The sequence below is a fragment of the Coregonus lavaretus genome (assembly GCF_964263955.1).
Source record: "Coregonus lavaretus genome assembly, chromosome: 33".
NCBI lineage: Eukaryota > Metazoa > Chordata > Actinopteri > Salmoniformes > Salmonidae > Coregonus > Coregonus lavaretus.
The window spans coordinates 1,779,857-1,797,968 of NC_140020.1; the positions used below are offsets into that span (position 1 = coordinate 1,779,857).

Below are 18,112 nucleotides of genomic sequence, written 5' to 3' on the forward strand. Positions count from 1 at the left end.
CTCACTGCTAGCTCACCGCCTTGTCCTCTTTCACTGGAAGTCTGCAAAGCCGACTTCCTTTATGCAGTGGGTTAAGGAGGTGCCTCTGGAGAAGGTTAGGTACACTGTGCACGGGGTCCTGACAAAAGTTTGATTTAACCTGGTCCCCATTCATACAATACGTGGAGAGCCTGTCTTTTACTGTGTAACTTGTATATTGTGGTAAGCAGTCATGTCCGTTCTAGTGGCCATTATATTGTGCCGATAAGATTCAACTTTCTCCATTGTTTTTGTTTCTATTACTGTTTATGTTTAATGTAACTTTTCTGTGATATCCTTGTATGATGCCTTGGTGGGTGGGTGGGTGGGTGGGTGGGTGGGGTGGAGGGAGGGATGGATGGGAGGGAGGGATGGATGGAGGGATGGATGGAGTGATGGGTGGGTGGATGGGGGAATGAGGGGTTGGGGTTGTACTGTTTTTCTGTTCTCATATCTGAAAAGCTATAAATAAAGTACAAATATAATTTTTTTAGCACCCCAAAATAAATATTAGATACTGTTAAAACATTTGCGCATTTACAAAAATGACAACACACGTCACAGTTGGAGAGATATGGCATATAGAAGCAAACCGGATGGACATCATGAAAATGATCGGAGAAGTTGAGGGTAGAGGAAGTTCAGGAGTAAAAACAAACAAAATAGAATTATTGTAAAATTGACTGTGTCGATAAAATGTATAAAGTATGTATAAGCTAGAAGTAGAGGCCTAAGCGTTGTTGTTCACTAGTTTACAGTACTCCAATTAGGGAGGGGGTGGTGGGGTTGGAAAGTAATAAAGGGAAATATATATTTTTAAAGGATACGTATATATATGTACAGTTGAAGTCGGAAGTTTACATACACCTTAGCCAAATACATTTAAACTTAGTTTTTCACAATTCCTGACATTTAATCCCAGTACAAATTCCCTGTTTTAGGTCAGTTAGGATCACCACTTTATTTTAAGAATGTGAAATGTCAGAATAATAGTAGAGAGAATGATTTATTTCAGCTTTTATTTATTTCATCACATTCCCAGTGGGTCAGAAGTTTACATGCACTCAATTAGTATTTTGTAGCATTGCCTTTAAATTGTTTGACTTGGGTCAAACGTTTCGGGGAGTCTTCCACAAGCTTCCCACAATAAGTTGGGTGAATTTTGGCCCATTGCTCCTGACAGAGCTGGTGTAACTGAGTCAGGTTTGTAGGCCTCCTTGCTCGCACACGCTTTTTCAGTTCTGCCCACAAATGTTCTATAGAATTGAGGTCAGGGCTTTGTGATGGCCACTCCAATACCTTGACTTTGTTGTCCTTAAGACATTTTGCCACAACTTTGGAAGTATGCTTGGGGTCATTGTCCATTTGGAAGACCCATTTGCGACCAAGCTTTAACTTCCTGACTGATGTCTTGAGATGTTGCTTCAATATGTCCACATAATTTTCCTTCCTCATGATGCCATCTATGTTGTGAAGTGCACCAGTCCCTCCTGCAGCAAAGCACCCCCACAGCATGATGCTGCCACCCCTGTGCTTCACGGTTGGGATGGTGTTCTTCGGCTTGCGAGTACCTCCTTTTTCCTCCAAACATAACGATGGTCATTATGGCCAAACAGTTCTATTTTTGTTTCATCAGACCAGAGGACATTTCTCCAAAAAGTACGATCTTTGTCCCCATATGCAGTTGCAAACCGTAGTCTGGCTTTTTTATGGCGGTTTTGGAGCAGTGGCTTCTTCCTTGCTGAGCGGCCTTTCAGGTTATGTCGATATAGGACTCGTTTTACTGTGGATATAGATACTTTTGTACCTGTTTCCTCCAGCATCTTCACAAGGTCCTTTGCTGTTGTGCTGGAATTGATTTGCACTTTTTGCACCAAAGTACGTTCATCTCTAGGAGACAGAACGCGTCTCCTTCCTGAGTGGTTTGACGGCTGCATGGTCCTATGGTGTTTATACTTGCATAGTATTGTTTGTACAGATGAACGTGGTACCTTCAGACGTTTAGAAATTGCTCCCAAGGATGAACCAGACTTGTGGAGGTCTACCATTGTTTTTCTGAGGTCTTGGCTGATTTCTTTAGATTTTCCCATGATGTCAAGCAAAGAGTCACTGAGTTTGATGGTAGGCCTTGAAATACATCCACAGGTACACCTCCAATTGACTCAAATGATGTCAATTAGCCTATCAGAAGCTTCTAAAGCCATGACATCATTTTCTGGAATTTCCCAAGCTGTTTAAAGGCACAGTCAACTTAGTGTATGTAAACTTCTGACCCACTGGAATTGTGATACAGTGAATTATAAGTGAAATAATCTGTCTACAAACAATTGTTGGAAATATTACTTGTGTCATGCACAAAGTAGATGTCCTAACCGACTTGCCAAAACTATAGTTTGTTAACAAGAAATTTGTGGAGTGGTTGAAAAACAAGTTTTAATGACTCCAACCTAAGTGTATGTTAACTTCTGACTACAACTGTATAAGCAATAGAATGGCAAAAGTCTTACCAGACTTGAGACATATCAATCAAACAGAGTTTATAAAAAATAGACACTTACAAACAAACACAAGAACATGTTTCAGTTTAATACAATATGCACACAAAAAAATGATAGATTCATCAATAATGGCTGTTGATGCCGAAAAGGCCTTTGGAAGCTTTAATAAAAATATGATTTAAAGAAAAAATATACACAAATAATACGTTATCTAATGAAATTGCTTTAGAAAGGGGCACAAGACAGGGATGTCCCCTCTCTCCCCTCCTGTTTACACTGCCAATTGAACCGCTTGCAGAAAGAAATAGACCGGACCCAAACGTAACAGGTGTCAGTGTTGGCAAACATGAATATAAACTAAACTTATTTGCAGATGATCTCCTGATGTACCTGACCAATATTGAAAACGCAAAGCCCCCTTTGCTAAAAAAATAATAATCGGAATACTTTCAAATCTCAGAATCTTTTAACGTGTCTATTTTCAAAGGATAAAGCTAAGAACATTAACAACTTCATAGTTAATAACACTAAAACAATATGGAAGAAAATGAAACTTATTCTGCAAGAACCAATATCACTCCCTAAAAACACAACCCTATAGAACAATCCTTGGATAGCTTTTCAGAATTCACTGATAAATTGGTCCACGTGGAAAACTAAAGGCACAGAAACCATAAATGACTTGGTAACAGGAAATACATTTATTTCCATTACAAAATTAAAAAAGCCATTTTGGACTGACCAATGTAGATATTTTCAAAAAGATACAACTTAAAAGTGACATATTACGAAATTTTGATTCCAATTTTTTTGGACATCAGATCGACCTTGAGGGAATCTTATTTGAATCAGAAAAGGATGTTCATAATTACAGGAAAAATATACAAAACCTTGCAGAGAGCCGAGAGCCGATCCAACTGACAACCTCTTAGAAAAAAATATAAACTATTGGAACCAAGACTTAAAAATAACTGATGTTGACACAAGATGGAGGGAATGTTTGAGCATAACTAATGGAATTACAGTTAACGCAAATGTACACTTAATCCAGTATAAACTAATGTATAGAATGTATTATACAAGAGACAAATTTCAAAAAATGCTACAGCACACCGGCAGAGATATGTCTTAAGTGTAAAAGTAATAATGACTCAATAATCTCTGCTTTCTGGGAATGCTATAAAGTCCAAAAGTTATGGGCGGAGCTAGAAAGTTGTCTGTCAGAAGTATTACAATGGAAACTGACCTTTAATCCATCTGCCTGCATATTTCAAGACATGGCATATGGGGGTGTAGTGAGATATAGCTCTGCGCAAATACTGCATTTCCAACGGCCTCTTGTCCAGACCAGTGTGTCACGGCTCTCTCTCCCTGTGAGTCGCATCAGCCAGGCTAGTTCTGTCTTTGATGTCCAAAAACATAAACACAACCACTGTGACATGATACCTACAGAGACCAGTGGTGCCCTGCCCACATGCACGCGCACACTCACACCTTTTAACCCGAGAGGCTGGTCGATACACACATTCTGCATGGTAAGCTGTTCACTTCCTGTTTGTCAATAAAGATGACAGGAAAGTCTGCATCCTCTTTCTGTAATCGTCTCCTCTTTCTGTCATCGTCTCCTCTTTCTGTCATCGTCTCCTCTTTCTGTCTTCCTCTCCTCTTTCTGTCATCCTCTCCTCTTTCTGTCATCGTCTCCTCTTTCTGTCATCCTCTCCTCTTTCTGTCATCCTCTCCTCTTTCTGTCATTGTCTCCTCTTTCTGTCATCATCTCCTTTTTCTGTCTTCCTCTCCTCTTTCTGTCATTGTCTCTTCTTTCTGTCATCCTCTCCTCTTTCTGTCATCATCTCCTCTTTCTGTCATCTTCTCCTCTTTCTGTCATCCTCTCCTATTTCTGTCATCCTCTCCTCTTTCTGTCATCCTCTCCTCTTTCTGTCATCTTCTCCTCGCTCTGTCATCCTCTCCTATTTCTGTCATCCTCTCCTCTTTCTGTCATCCTCTCCTCGTTCTGTCTTCCTCTTTGTGTCTTCCTCTCCTGTTTCTGTCATCGTCTCCTCTTTCTGTCATCCTCTCCTCTTTCTGTCATCCTCTCCTCTTTCTGTCATCCTCTCCTCTTTCTGTCTTCCTCTCCTCTTTCTGTCATCCTCTCCTCTTTCTGTCATTGTCTCCTTTTTCTGTCTTCCTCTCCTCTTTCTGTCATTGTCTCCTTTTTCTGTCTTCCTCTCCTCTTTCTGTCATTGTCTCTTCTTTCTGTCATCCTTCCCTCTTTCTGTCATCATCTCCTCTCTCTGTCATCTTCTCCTCTTTCTGTCATCGTCTCCTATTTCTGTCATCGTCTCCTCTTTCTGTCATTGTCTCTTCTTTCTGTCATCCTATCCTCTTTCTGTCATCCTATCCTCTTTCTGTCATCCTCTCCTCTTTCTGTCATCCTGTCCTCTTTCTGTCATCCTATCCTCTTTCTGTCATCCTCTCCTCTTTCTGTCATCCTCTCCTCTTTGTGTCTTCCTCTCCCCTTTGTGTCTTCCTCTCCTGTTTCTGTCATTGTCTCCTCTTTCTGTCATCCTCTCCTCTTTCTGTCATCGTCTCCTTTTTCTGTCATCGTCTCCTCTTTCTGTCATCCTATCCTCTTTCTGTCATCGTCTCCGCTTTCTGTCATCCTCTCCTATTTCTGTCTTCCTCTCCTCTTTCTGTCATCCTCTCCTCTTTCTGTCATCATCTCCTCTTTCTGTCATCCTCTCCTCTTTCTGTCATCCTCTCCTCTTTCTGTCATTGTCTCCTCTTTCTGTCATCATCTCCTTTTTCTGTCTTCCTCTCCTCTTTCTGTCATTGTCTCTTCCTTCTGTCATCCTCTCCTCTTTCTGTCATCATCTCCTCTTTCTGTCATCTTCTCCTCTTTCTGTCATCCTCTCCTATTTCTGTCATCCTCTCCTCGTTCTGTCTTCCTCTTTGTGTCTTCCTCTCCTGTTTCTGTCATCGTCTCCTCTTTCTGTCATCCTCTCCTCTTTCTGTCATCCTCTCCTTTTTCTGTCATCGTCTCCTCTTTCTGTCATCCTCTCCTCTTTCTGTCATCGTCTCCTCTTTCTGTCTTCCTCTCCTCTTTCTGTCATCCTCTCCTCTTTCTGTCATTGTCTCCTTTTTCTGTCTTCCTCTCCTCTTTCTGTCATTGTCTCCTTTTTCTGTCTTCCTCTCCTCTTTCTGTCATTGTCTCCTCTTTCTGTCTTCCTCTCCTCTTTCTGTCATCCTCTCCTATTTCTGTCATCCTCTCCTCTTTCTGTCATCTTCACATCTTTCTGTCATCCTCTCCTCTTTCTGTCATCCTCTCCTCTTTCTGTCATCGTCTCCTCTTTCTGTCATCCTCTCCTCTTTCTGTCATCCTCTCCTCTTTCTGTCATTGTCTCCTCTTTCTGTCATCATCTCCTTTTTCTGTCTTCCTCTCCTCTTTCTGTCATTGTCTCTTCTTTCTGTCATCCTCTCCTCTTTCTGTCATCATCTCCTCTTTCTGTCATCTTCTCCTCTTTCTGTCATCCTCTCCTATTTCTGTCATCCTCTCCTCTTTCTGTCATCCTCTCCTCTTTCTGTCATCTTCTCCTCTCTCTGTCATCCTCTCCTATTTCTGTCATCCTCTCCTCTTTCTGTCATCCTCTCCTCGTTCTGTCTTCCTCTTTGTGTCTTCCTCTCCTGTTTCTGTCATCGTCTCCTCTTTCTGTCATCCTCTCCTCTTTCTGTCATCCTCTCCTCTTTCTGTCATCGTCTCCTCTTTCTGTCTTCCTCTCCTCTTTCTGTCATCCTCTCCTCTTTCTGTCATTGTCTCCTTTTTCTGTCTTCCTCTCCTCTTTCTGTCATTGTCTCCTTTTTCTGTCTTCCTCTCCTCTTTCTGTCATTGTCTCTTCTTTCTGTCATCATCTCCTCTTTCTGTCATCCTCTCCTCTTTCTGTCATCGTCTCCTCTTTCTGTCTTCCTCTCCTCTTTCTGTCATCCTCTCCTCTTTCTGTCATTGTCTCCTTTTTCTGTCTTCCTCTCCTCTTTCTGTCATTGTCTCCTCTTTGTGTCTTCCTCTCCTGTTTCTGTCATCGTCTCCTCTTTCTGTCATTCTCTCCTCTTTCTGTCATCGTCTCCTCTTTCTGTCTTCCTCTCCTCTTTCTGTCATCCTCTCCTCTTTCTGTCATTGTCTCCTTTTTCTGTCTTCCTCTCCTCTTTCTGTCATTGTCTCCTTTTTCTGTCATCCTCTCCTCTTTCTGTCATTGTCTCCTTTTTCTGTCTTCCTCTCCTCTTTCTGTCATTGTCTCTTCTTTCTGTCATCCTCTCCTCTTTCTGTCATCCTCTCCTCTTTCTGTCATCTTCTCCTCTTTCTGTCATCGTCTCCTATTTCTGTCATCGTCTCCTCTTTCTGTCATTGTCTCTTCTTTCTGTCATCCTATCCTCTTTCTGTCATCCTATCCTTTTTCTGTCATCCTCTCCTCTTTCTGTCATCCTGTCCTCTTTCTGTCATCCTATCCTCTTTCTGTCATCCTCTCCTCTTTCTGTCATCCTCTCCTCTTTGTGTCTTCCTCTCCTCTTTGTGTCTTCCTCTCCTGTTTCTGTCATTGTCTCCTCTTTCTGTCATCCTCTCCTCTTTCTGTCATCGTCTCCTTTTTCTGTCATCGTCTCCTCTTTCTGTCATCCTCTCCTCTTTCTGTCATCGTCTCCGCTTTCTGTCATCCTCTCCTATTTCTGTCTTCCTCTCCTCTTTCTGTCATCCTCTCCTCTTTCTGTCATCATCTCCTCTTTCTGTCATCCTCTCCTCTTTCTGTCATCCTCTCCTCTTTCTGTCATTGTCTCCTCTTTCTGTCATCATCTCCTTTTTCTGTCTTCCTCTCCTCTTTCTGTCATTGTCTCTTCTTTCTGTCATCCTCTCCTCTTTCTGTCATCATCTCCTCTTTCTGTCATCTTCTCCTCTTTCTGTCATCCTCTCCTATTTCTGTCATCCTCTCCTCTTTCTATAATCCTCTCCTCTTTCTGTCATCTTCTCCTCTCTCTGTCATCCTCTCCTATTTCTGTCATCCTCTCCTCTTTCTGTCATCCTCTCCTCGTTCTGTCTTCCTCTTTGTGTCTTCCTCTCCTGTTTCTGTCATCATTTCCTCTTTCTGTCATCCTCTCCTCTTTCTGTCATCCTCTCCTTTTTCTGTCATCGTCTCCTCTTTCTGTCATCCTCTCCTCTTTCTGTCATCGTCTCCTCTTTCTGTCTTCCTCTCCTCTTTCTGTCATCCTCTCCTCTTTCTGTCATTGTCTCCTTTTTCTGTCTTCCTCTCCTCTTTCTGTCATTGTCTCATTTTTCTGTCTTCCTCTCCTCTTTCTGTCATTGTCTCCTCTTTCTGTCTTCCTCTCCTCTTTCTGTCATCCTCTCCTATTTCTGTCATCCTCTCCTCTTTCTGTCATCTTCACATCTTTCTGTCATCCTCTCCTCTTTCTGTCATCCTCTCCTCTTTCTGTCATCGTCTCCTCTTTCTGTCATCCTCTCCTCTTTCTGTCATCCTCTCCTCTTTCTGTCATTGTCTCCTCTTTCTGTCATCATCTCCTTTTTCTGTCTTCCTCTCCTCTTTCTGTCATTGTCTCTTCTTTCTGTCATCCTCTCCTCTTTCTGTCATCATCTCCTCTTTCTGTCATCTTCTCCTCTTTCTGTCATCCTCTCCTATTTCTGTCATCCTCTCCTCTTTCTGTCATCCTCTCCTCTTTCTGTCATCTTCTCCTCACTCTGTCATCCTCTCCTATTTCTGTCATCCTCTCCTCTTTCTGTCATCCTCTCCTCGTTCTGTCTTCCTCTTTGTGTCTTCCTCTCCTGTTTCTGTCATCGTCTCCTCTTTCTGTCATCCTCTCCTCTTTCTGTCATCCTCTCCTCTTTCTGTCATCGTCTCCTCTTTCTGTCTTCCTCTCCTCTTTCTGTCATCCTCTCCTCTTTCTGTCATTGTCTCCTTTTTCTGTCTTCCTCTCCTCTTTCTGTCATTGTCTCCTTTTTCTGTCTTCCTCTCCTCTTTCTGTCATTGTCTCTTCTTTCTGTCATCCTCTCCTCTTTCTGTCATCATCTCCTCTCTCTGTCATCTTCTCCTCTTTCTGTCATCGTCTCCTATTTCTGTCATCGTCTCCTCTTTCTGTCATTGTCTCTTCTTTCTGTCATCCTATCCTCTTTCTGTCATCCTATCCTCTTTCTGTCATCCTCTCCTCTTTCTGTCATCCTGTCCTCTTTCTGTCATCCTATCCTCTTTCTGTCATCCTCTCCTCTTTCTGTCATCCTCTCCTCTTTGTGTCTTCCTCTCCCCTTTGTGTCTTCCTCTCCTGTTTCTGTCATTGTCTCCTCTTTCTGTCATCCTCTCCTCTTTCTGTCATCGTCTCCTTTTTCTGTCATCGTCTCCTCTTTCTGTCATCCTATCCTCTTTCTGTCATCGTCTCCGCTTTCTGTCATCCTCTCCTATTTCTGTCTTCCTCTCCTCTTTCTGTCATCCTCTCCTCTTTCTGTCATCATCTCCTCTTTCTGTCATCCTCTCCTCTTTCTGTCATCCTCTCCTCTTTCTGTCATTGTCTCCTCTTTCTGTCATCGTCTCCTCTTTCTGTCATCGTCTCCTCTTTCTGTCATTGTCTCTTCTTTCTGTCATCCTATCCTCTTTCTGTCATCCTATCCTCTTTCTGTCATCCTCTCCTCTTTCTGTCATCCTGTCCTCTTTCTGTCATCCTATCCTCTTTCTGTCATCCTCTCCTCTTTCTGTCATCCTCTCCTCTTTGTGTCTTCCTCTCCTCTTTGTGTCTTCCTCTCCTGTTTCTGTCATTGTCTCCTCTTTCTGTCATCATCTCCTTTTTCTGTCTTCCTCTCCTCTTTCTGTCATTGTCTCTTCTTTCTGTCATCCTCTCCTCTTTCTGTCATCATCTCCTCTTTCTGTCATCTTCTCCTCTTTCTGTCATCCTCTCCTATTTCTGTCATCCTCTCCTCTTTCTATCATCCTCTCCTCTCTCTGTCATCTTCTCCTCTCTCTGTCATCCTCTCCTATTTCTGTCATCCTCTCCTCTTTCTGTCATCCTCTCCTCGTTCTGTCTTCCTCTTTGTGTCTTCCGCTCCTGTTTCTGTCATCGTCTCCTCTTTCTGTCATCCTCTCCTCTTTCTGTCATCCTCTCCTTTTTCTGTCATCGTCTCCTCTTTCTGTCATCCTCTCCTCTTTCTGTCATCGTCTCCTCTTTCTGTCTTCCTCTCCTCTTTCTGTCATCCTCTCCTCTTTCTGTCATTGTCTCCTTTTTCTGTCTTCCTCTCCTCTTTCTGTCATTGTCTCATTTTTCTGTCTTCCTCTCCTCTTTCTGTCATTGTCTCCTCTTTCTGTCTTCCTCTCCTCTTTCTGTCATCCTCTCCTATTTCTGTCATCCTCTCCTCTTTCTGTCATCTTCACATCTTTCTGTCATCCTCTCCTCTTTCTGTCATAGTCTCTTCCTGTCTTCAGGGTGTGTTAAAGTAGTCTCCACAGTTAGTGCAAATCTACGCTACTTTTCTAATTAAAGCCTACTATCCATATTCTCACAGTCTCTCTGTCTTTCTCTCTCTCTCTCTCTCTCTCTCTCTCTCTCTCTCTCTCTCTCTCTCTCTCTCTCTCTCTCTCTCTCTCTCTCTCTCTCTCTCTCTCTCTCTCTCTGTCTCTCTCTCTCTCTGTCCTCCCTTACCCTCTATCTTCCCTCTCGCTCCTCCTCCTCCTCCTCCTCCTCCTCCTCCTCCTTTCCTTATCGTATTACCTAATCTCCAGTCAGCACCGCTCATCCCCATACACACCCACCCAGAGTAAATCCAGGAAGATGATCTCCATTCAACGACATGAACATACACCGAATAATGCTTTAGAACACATGGTTATGAGGAGCTAGGTAAATACCTGAATGTTGAGTTGTATCCTGTTCACACACCCAGACAGATACACATGCCCTGCATGTTTTCACACATACTGTACACACACACACAGACAGAGCTGAATAGGATACATTATTAAATGACAGACAGACACAAAGCTGCATAGAATACATTATTAATGACAGACAGAGGGACAGAACGTGGAGAGAGTACATGGAGTTCCTAGACGACAGACGACAGCATCATGATCCAGTACAGCCAACAGATACTATACTTACATCAACACTAGCTACATCCCATAATTGTATAATAACTACCTCTAATAACAGTTTATATCACCTCCTTGATGTCTTTCTGTGTTATATTTAGGAGAGGTGCATTCTTTCTTACCCCCCGCCTCTCCGGAGCAGTGCTGAGTTGATGGTCCAGGTTATCAGGCTGTCTCTCTGTCTGTCTCTCTGTCTCCTTGGATCCAGGCTAGCAGCAGCATCAGCAACAGTCCCTCTCCTACCCCATGACATCACCACCCAGCCCTGCTATTAGTCCAGAGGAGTGCCAGCATCCTGCCCCGGCAGCCTATCAGGGGTGAGAGCAGGGGGGGGGGGGGGGGTGTTAACCCTTTGTGTCATACTGCAGGGATCCATCATCCAGAATTGTAGGGAGTGGGGATGTGGGGGTGTGTCTGTGTGTGCCAGGCAGGCAGGCAGCACGAGAGACGACTAAATGATTGACATCTCCCTGACTGTAAACAGAGGTCCAAGAGGAGTCCTTAGTCTCATTATTATGAGGACCAAGAGGAGTCCTTTAGTCTTGTCATTAATTAATGGTGTCTGTCTGTCTGTCTGTCTGTCTGTCTGTCTGTCTGTCTGTCTGTCTGTCTGTCTGTCTGTCTGTCTGTCTGTCTGTCTGTCTGTCTGTCTGTCTGTCTGTCTGTCTCTCTCTCTCTTCCCCTCTCTCTTCTTTCTGCATTATCCTTAACAGCATTTCCTCAGTGAAAACAATGTCCTGAGCAAATGTCAAATTGCTGGCAAACGTACAAAATCTCCTCTCCTCTCCTTTCCACTCCCTCTCCTGTCCTCTCCTCTCCCCTCCCCTCCCCTCCCCTCCCCTCCCCCTCCCCTCCCCTCCCCTCCCTCTCCTCTCCTCTCCTCTCCTCTCCTTTCCACTCCCTCTCCTGTCCCCTCCCCTCCCCTCCCCTCCCCTCCCCTCCCCTCCCCTCCCCTCCCCTCCTCTCTCTCCTCTCCTTTCCACTCCCTCTCCTGTCCTCTCCTCTCCCCTCCCCTCCCCTCCCTCTCCTCTCTCTCCTCTCCTTTCCACTCCCTCTCCTGTCCTCTCCTCTCCTCTCCCCTCCCCTCCCCTCCTCTCCTCTCTCTCCTCTCCTTTTCACTCCCTCTCCTGTCCTCTCCCCTCCCCTCCTCTCCTCTCTTCACCTCTCCTCTCTGCTCATCTCTGTTCCGCTCTACTTGAACCACCAGCCTCTGACAGGAAATACACGCCTCAGATCCGACATCACACATATCCTGGAAATGAAAGAGAGAGAGAGAGAGGAACAGGGGGAAAGAGAGAGGAAATTAGAAAGAGATGGATAGATGTAGGGAGTGAAAAGGAGGAGAGCAAGTGTGTAAGAGCTCAGGGCCCGGTTGCATTAACCATTTGAAGTGTTTCCCTGAAGGGTTTACCTTAAGGAATCATTTCCCCTTACCTAAGGGAATTGCTTAAGGGCGTTGCATAGAGCCCCTCAAATATTTCCTTCGGTAAGGGCATACTTTAGGGGTTTTACGGTTGTTAAGGGGTTTTACGGTAGTTTGAAGGCAGGTATGGCAGAAAGAGTATCTGGTTACCATGGAGACGGCCTGATTCACCGACTAAAAGTCTCATCAAATAGATCGCTTTCATTTTGTGAGATAGCAACATAGAACTTCCACAATCAAGACACCGTAACCAAATTGCTTCAGAAGATAATAAACCACATTTCTTGTAGTTTTTTCTGAACTTGTTTATATTACTTTCTAGTACGTCAAGCTAGCTAACAGAGTAGCTATAGCTAAATAGCTAGCTAGCCAGATAGCTTTGTAGCCATGGATTGTGCACCTTCCATTGTTTAGCTAAAAATCAAGCTAGCTCCTTTTGTAACCAGAGCAAATGAAAGCAACATTCACCTCCACAAATGCTGTTTACATTGATATGCATACTGAATGAAGCAGTTAAGGGACCTCATGGGCACCCTTAACTTTCACCTTAAATTCACCTTAAAAATGTTTGTGCAACTGACTTAAAGTTAAGGAAACTTTAAGGGAAAAGATAAGAGGAAAATTAACTTAAGGTGTTTTGGCACAGACATCAAACTGATTCTGAAACTGTAAGAGATTCCAAGAGAGGAAGTAAAGAGGTTAGCCAGGGAAAGGGTAGGGGGGGAGAGAATGAGGGAGAGGGGAAGAGAGAGAGAGAGAAAGAGAGAGAGAGAGGAGAGAGAGAGAGAGAGAGAGAGAGAGAGAGAGAGAGAGAGAGAGAGAGAGAGAGAGAGAGAGAGAGGAGAGAGAGAGAGAGAGAGAGAGAGAGAGAGAGAGAGAGAGAGAGAGAGAGAAGAGAGAGAGAGAGAGAGAGAGAGAAACTGAGAAGAAATACACAAGGGAGAGAAGAACCGCAAGGAGGAGAGTGAGGAAAAAGGTGGGGTGGGAGATCTTCAAAATACAGTGCCTTGCAAAAGTATTCATCCCCCTTGGCGTTTTTCCTATTTTGTTGCATTACAATCTGTAATTTAAATGTATTTTTTTTTGGTTTCATGTAATGGACAAAATAGTCAAAATTGGTGAAGTGAAATAAAAAATAAAAAAAAGAACGGAAAAGTGGTGCGTGCAGATATATTCACCCCCTTTGCTATGAAGCCCCTAAATAAGATCTGGTGCAACCAATTACCTTCAGAAGTCACATAATTAGTTAAATAAAGTCCACCTGTGTGCATTCTAAGTGTCACATGATCTGTCACATGATCTCAGTATATATACACCTGTTCTGAAAGGCCCCAGAGTCTGCAACAACACTAAGCAAGGGGCACCACCAAGCAAGCGGCACCATGAAGACCAAGGAGCTCTCCAAACAGGTCAGGGACAAAGTTGTGGAGAAGTACAGATCACGGAGCACCATTAAATCCATTATTAAAAAATGGAAAGAATATGGCACCACAACAAACCTGCCAAGAGAGGGCCGCCCACCAAAACTCACGGCCCAGACAAGGAGGGCATTAATCAGAGAGGCAACAAAGAGACCAAAGATAATCCTGAAGGAGCTGCAAAGCTCCACAGCGGCGATTGGAGTAGCTGTCCATAGGACCACTTTAAGCCGTACACTCCACACAGCTGGGCTTTACGGAAGAGTGGCCAGAAAAAAGACATTGCTTACAAAAAAAATAAGCAAACACGTTTGGTGTTCGCCAAAAGGCATGTGGGAGACTCCCCAAACATATGGAAGAAGGTACTCTGGTCAGATGAGATTAAAATTGAGCTTTTTGGCCATCAAGGAAAACGCTATGTCTGGCGCAAACCCAACACCTCTCATCACCCCGAGAACACCATCCCCACAGTGAAGCATGGTGGTGTCAGCATCATGCTGTGGGGATTTTTTTTACATTTAAATTTTTAGTCATTTAGCAGACGCTCTTATCCAGAGCGACTTACAGGAGCAATTAGGGTTAAGTGCCTTACTCAAGGGCACATCGACATATTTTTCACCTAGTCGGCTTGGGGATTAGAACCAGCGACCTTTCAGTTACTGGCACAACGCTCTTAACCACTAAGCAACCTGCCGCCCTTAGATGTGCTGGTGCCTCCCAGGCAGTTTGAGGACCTCTATGTAGCTGAATGTTAGATGTGCTGGTGCCTCCCAGGCAGTTTGAGGACCTCTATGTAGCTGAATGTGATTTGCTTTTATTTATTATGTTTTTGTGTGCTGAATTATATTGTTTTATACACATATATGTGTATGTTGTTTTAATATTCCGTTTTTATTGTAATGTGTACAGGGCTCTCCTGTAGAATAGATTTTTAATCTCAATGTGACTCCCCTGTTTAAATAAAAGTTCAATAAAATAAATAAAATATGCGTAATCAGGTTGCGCGTCCTTACTCAACATTGACAGGTGCGAGATTATGAATAAATTGACAAAACTCGTAAATGGAATGAAATCAACAAAAAACGTGTTTCTCACAAGTGTAGCAAAAACAACGTGTCCACTCCGACAATGAGAAAGGTAAAAGACCGTAATAACAATATATTGAATGCATTAACATAAATTACAGTCACCAAACAAACATTGCAGATTAGAAATGATGGGAATTAACGGTAAATGTAGGCTACCACTGGTGATGTACGTAATGGGGGAATTGATAGACACAGCAATCAATGCTCACAATGAAGTTATGAACAATGAACACCCACGAAATGGAGGGAGAGAAGTCATTCTGGAGAGAGATGTGCATCTCAGCCACACTCCCCTTCTTCTTGGACCATGGCATCCCTGCGGCCTCCTCAATGGATTAGTCCACTGAGACAGACACGTCTCATGTGCCATGAAAAATATATATATATTTGCCACTACTCGACTAAGAAAATCTCGGTCGACCAACAGTCTATCGACCAAACAATCGATTAAATGGGGTCAGCCCTACAACACATTACTGAGTACCACTCTCCATATTTTCAAGCATAGTTGTGGCTGCACCATGTTATGGGTATGATTGTCATCGTTAAGGACTGGGGAGTTTTTCAGGATAAAAAATTAATGGAATGGAGCTAAGCACAGTCAAAATCCTAGAGGAAAACCTGGTTCAGTCTGTTTTCCACCAGACATTGGGAGACAAATTCACCTTTCAGCAGGACAATAACCTACAACACAAGGCCAAATCCAAACTGGAGTTGCTTACCAAGAAGTTAATGTTCCTGAGTGGCTAAGTTACAGCTTTTACTTAAATCTGCTTGAACATTAGGGCCTCCCGAGTGTCGCAGCGGTCTAAGGCACTGCATCGCAGTGCTTGAGGCGTCACTACAGACCAGGGTTAATTCCCAGGCTGTGTCACAACCGGCCGTGACCGGGAGTCCCATAGGGCAGCGCACAATTGGCCCAGTGTCGTCCGGATTAGGGGAGGGTTTGGCCTGGGGGCTTTACTTGGCTCATCATGCTCTAGCGACACCTTGTGGCGGGCCGGGCGCCTGCAGGCTGACTTCGGTCGTCAGTTAGACAGTGTTTCGTCCGACACGTTGGTGCAGCTGGCTTCCGAGTTAAGCTGGCGGGTGTTAAGAAGCGCGATTTGGCGGGTCATGTTTCGGAGGATGCATGACTCGACCTTCGCCTCTCCCGAGCCCGTTGGGGAGTTGCAGCGATGAGACAAGATCGAATTTGGGGAGAAAAGGGGGTAAAATACAAAAATAATGCTTGAACATCTATGGCAAGACCCTGTCGTAGCCGGCCGCGACCGGGAGACCCATGGGGCGGCGCACAATTGGCACAGCGTCGTCCAGGGTAGGAGAGGGAATGGCCGGCAGGGATGTAGCTCAGTTGGTAGAGCATGGCGTTTGCAACGCCAGGGTTGTGGGTTCAATTCCCACGGGGGAATAAAAAATAAAAATAAAAATAATGTATGCACTCATTAACTGTAAGTCGCTCTGGATAAGAGCGTCTGCTAAATGACTCTCTACTGTAGTGGCTCTGGATAAGAGCGTCTGCTAAATGACTCTCTACTGTAGTGGCTCTGGATAAGAGCGTCTGCTAAATGACTCTCTACTGTAGTGGCTCTGGATAAGAGCGTCTGCTAAATGACTCTCTACTGTAGTGGCTCTGGATAAGAGCGTCTGCTAAATGACTCTCTACTGTAGTGGCTCTGGATAAGAGCGTCTGCTAAATGACTCTCTACTGTAGTGGCTCTGGATAAGAGCGTCTGCTAAATGACTCTCTACTGTAGTGGCTCTGGAAGCTAGTGGTTCTGCTAAATGACTCTCTACTGTAGTGGCTCTGGATAAGAGCGTTCTGCTAAATGACTCTCTACTGTAGTGGCTGCTGGAGCTAGTGGTTCTGCTAAATGACTCTCTACTGTAGTGGCTCTGGATAAGAGCGTCTGCTAAATGACTCTCTACTGTAGTGGCTCTGGATAAGAGCGTCTGCTAAATGACTCTCTACTGTAGTGGCTCTGGAAGCTAGTGGTTCTGCTAAATGACTCTCTACTGTAGTGGCTCTGGATAAGAGCGTTCTGCTAAATGACTCTCTACTGTAGTGGCTCTGGATAAGAGCGTCTGCTAAATGACTCTCTACTGTAGTGGCTGCTGAAGCTAGTGGTTCTGCTAAATGACTCTCTACTGTAGTGGCTCTGGATAAGAGCGTCTGCTAAATGACTCTCTACTGTAGTGGCTCTGGATAAGAGCGTCTGCTAAATGACTCTCTACTGTAGTGGCTCTGGATAAGAGCGTCTGCTAAATGACTCTCTACTGTAGTGGCTCTGGATAAGAGCGTTCTGCTAAATGACTCTCTACTGTAGTGGCTCTGGATAAGAGCGTCTGCTAAATGACTCTCTACTGTAGTGGCTGCTGAAGCTAGTGGTTCTGCTAAATGACTCTCTACTGTAGTGGCTCTGGATAAGAGCGTCTGCTAAATGACTCTCTACTGTAGTGGCTCTGGATAAGAGCGTCTGCTAAATGACTCTCTACTGTAGTGGCTCTGGATAAGAGCGTCTGCTAAATGACTCTCTACTGTAGTGGCTCTGGATAAGAGCGTCTGCTAAATGACTCTCTACTGTAGTGGCTCTGGATAAGAGCGTCTGCTAAATGACTCTCTACTGTAGTGGCTCTGGATAAGAGCGTCTGCTAAATGACTCTCTACTGTAGTGGCTCTGGATAAGAGCGTCTGCTAAATGACTCTCTACTGTAGTGGCTCTGGATAAGAGCGTCTGCTAAATGACTCTCTACTGTAGTGGCTCTGGAAGCTAGTGGTTCTGCTAAATGACTCTCTACTGTAGTGGCTCTGGATAAGAGCGTCCTGCTAAATGACTCTCTACTGTAGTGTCTCTGGATAAGAGCGTCTGCTAAATGACTCTCTACTGTAGTGGCTCTGGATAAGAGCGTCTGCTAAATGACTCTCTACTGTAGTGGCTCTGGATAAGAGCGTCTGCTAAATGACTCTCTACTGTAGTGGCTCTGGATAAGAGCGTCTGCTAAATGACTCTCTACTGTAGTGGCTCTGGATAAGAGCGTCTGCTAAATGACTCTCTACTGTAGTGGCTCTGGATAAGAGCGTCTGCTAAATGACTCTCTACTGTAGTGGCTCTGGATAAGAGCGTCTGCTAAATGACTCTCTACTGTAGTGGCTCTGGATAAGAGCGTCTGCTAAATGACTCTCTACTGTAGTGGCTCTGGATAAGAGCGTCTGCTAAATGACTCTCTACTGTAGTGGCTCTGGATAAGAGCGTCTGCTAAATGACTCTCTACTGTAGTGGCTCTGGAAGCTAGTGGTTCTGCTAAATGACTCTCTACTGTAGTGGCTCTGGATAAGAGCGTCCTGCTAAATGACTCTCTACTGTAGTGTCTCTGGATAAGAGCGTCTGCTAAATGACTCTCTACTGTAGTGGCTCTGGATAAGAGCGTCTGCTAAATGACTCTCTACTGTAGTGTCTCTGGATAAGAGCGTCCTGCTAAATGACTCTCTACTGTAGTGGCTCTGGATAAGAGCGTCTGCTAAATGACTCTCTACTGTAGT

The 18,112-nt window shown here is 44.3% G+C and overlaps 1 protein-coding gene across 1 annotated transcript in view; it reads right to left on the reverse strand.

Annotated features, from left to right (window-relative positions):
• The window catches only part of LOC311108340 (stathmin-4-like), a 35,525-nt gene extending 24,691 nt beyond the window's left edge, over positions 1–10,834 (reverse strand). The window contains exon 1 of the mRNA XM_084150971.1: positions 10,765–10,834. The gene's annotated coding sequence lies outside the window, so the exon portion shown is untranslated. The remainder of the gene's footprint in view (positions 1–10,764) is intronic.
• Positions 10,835–18,112: the final 7,278 nt, after the last annotated feature.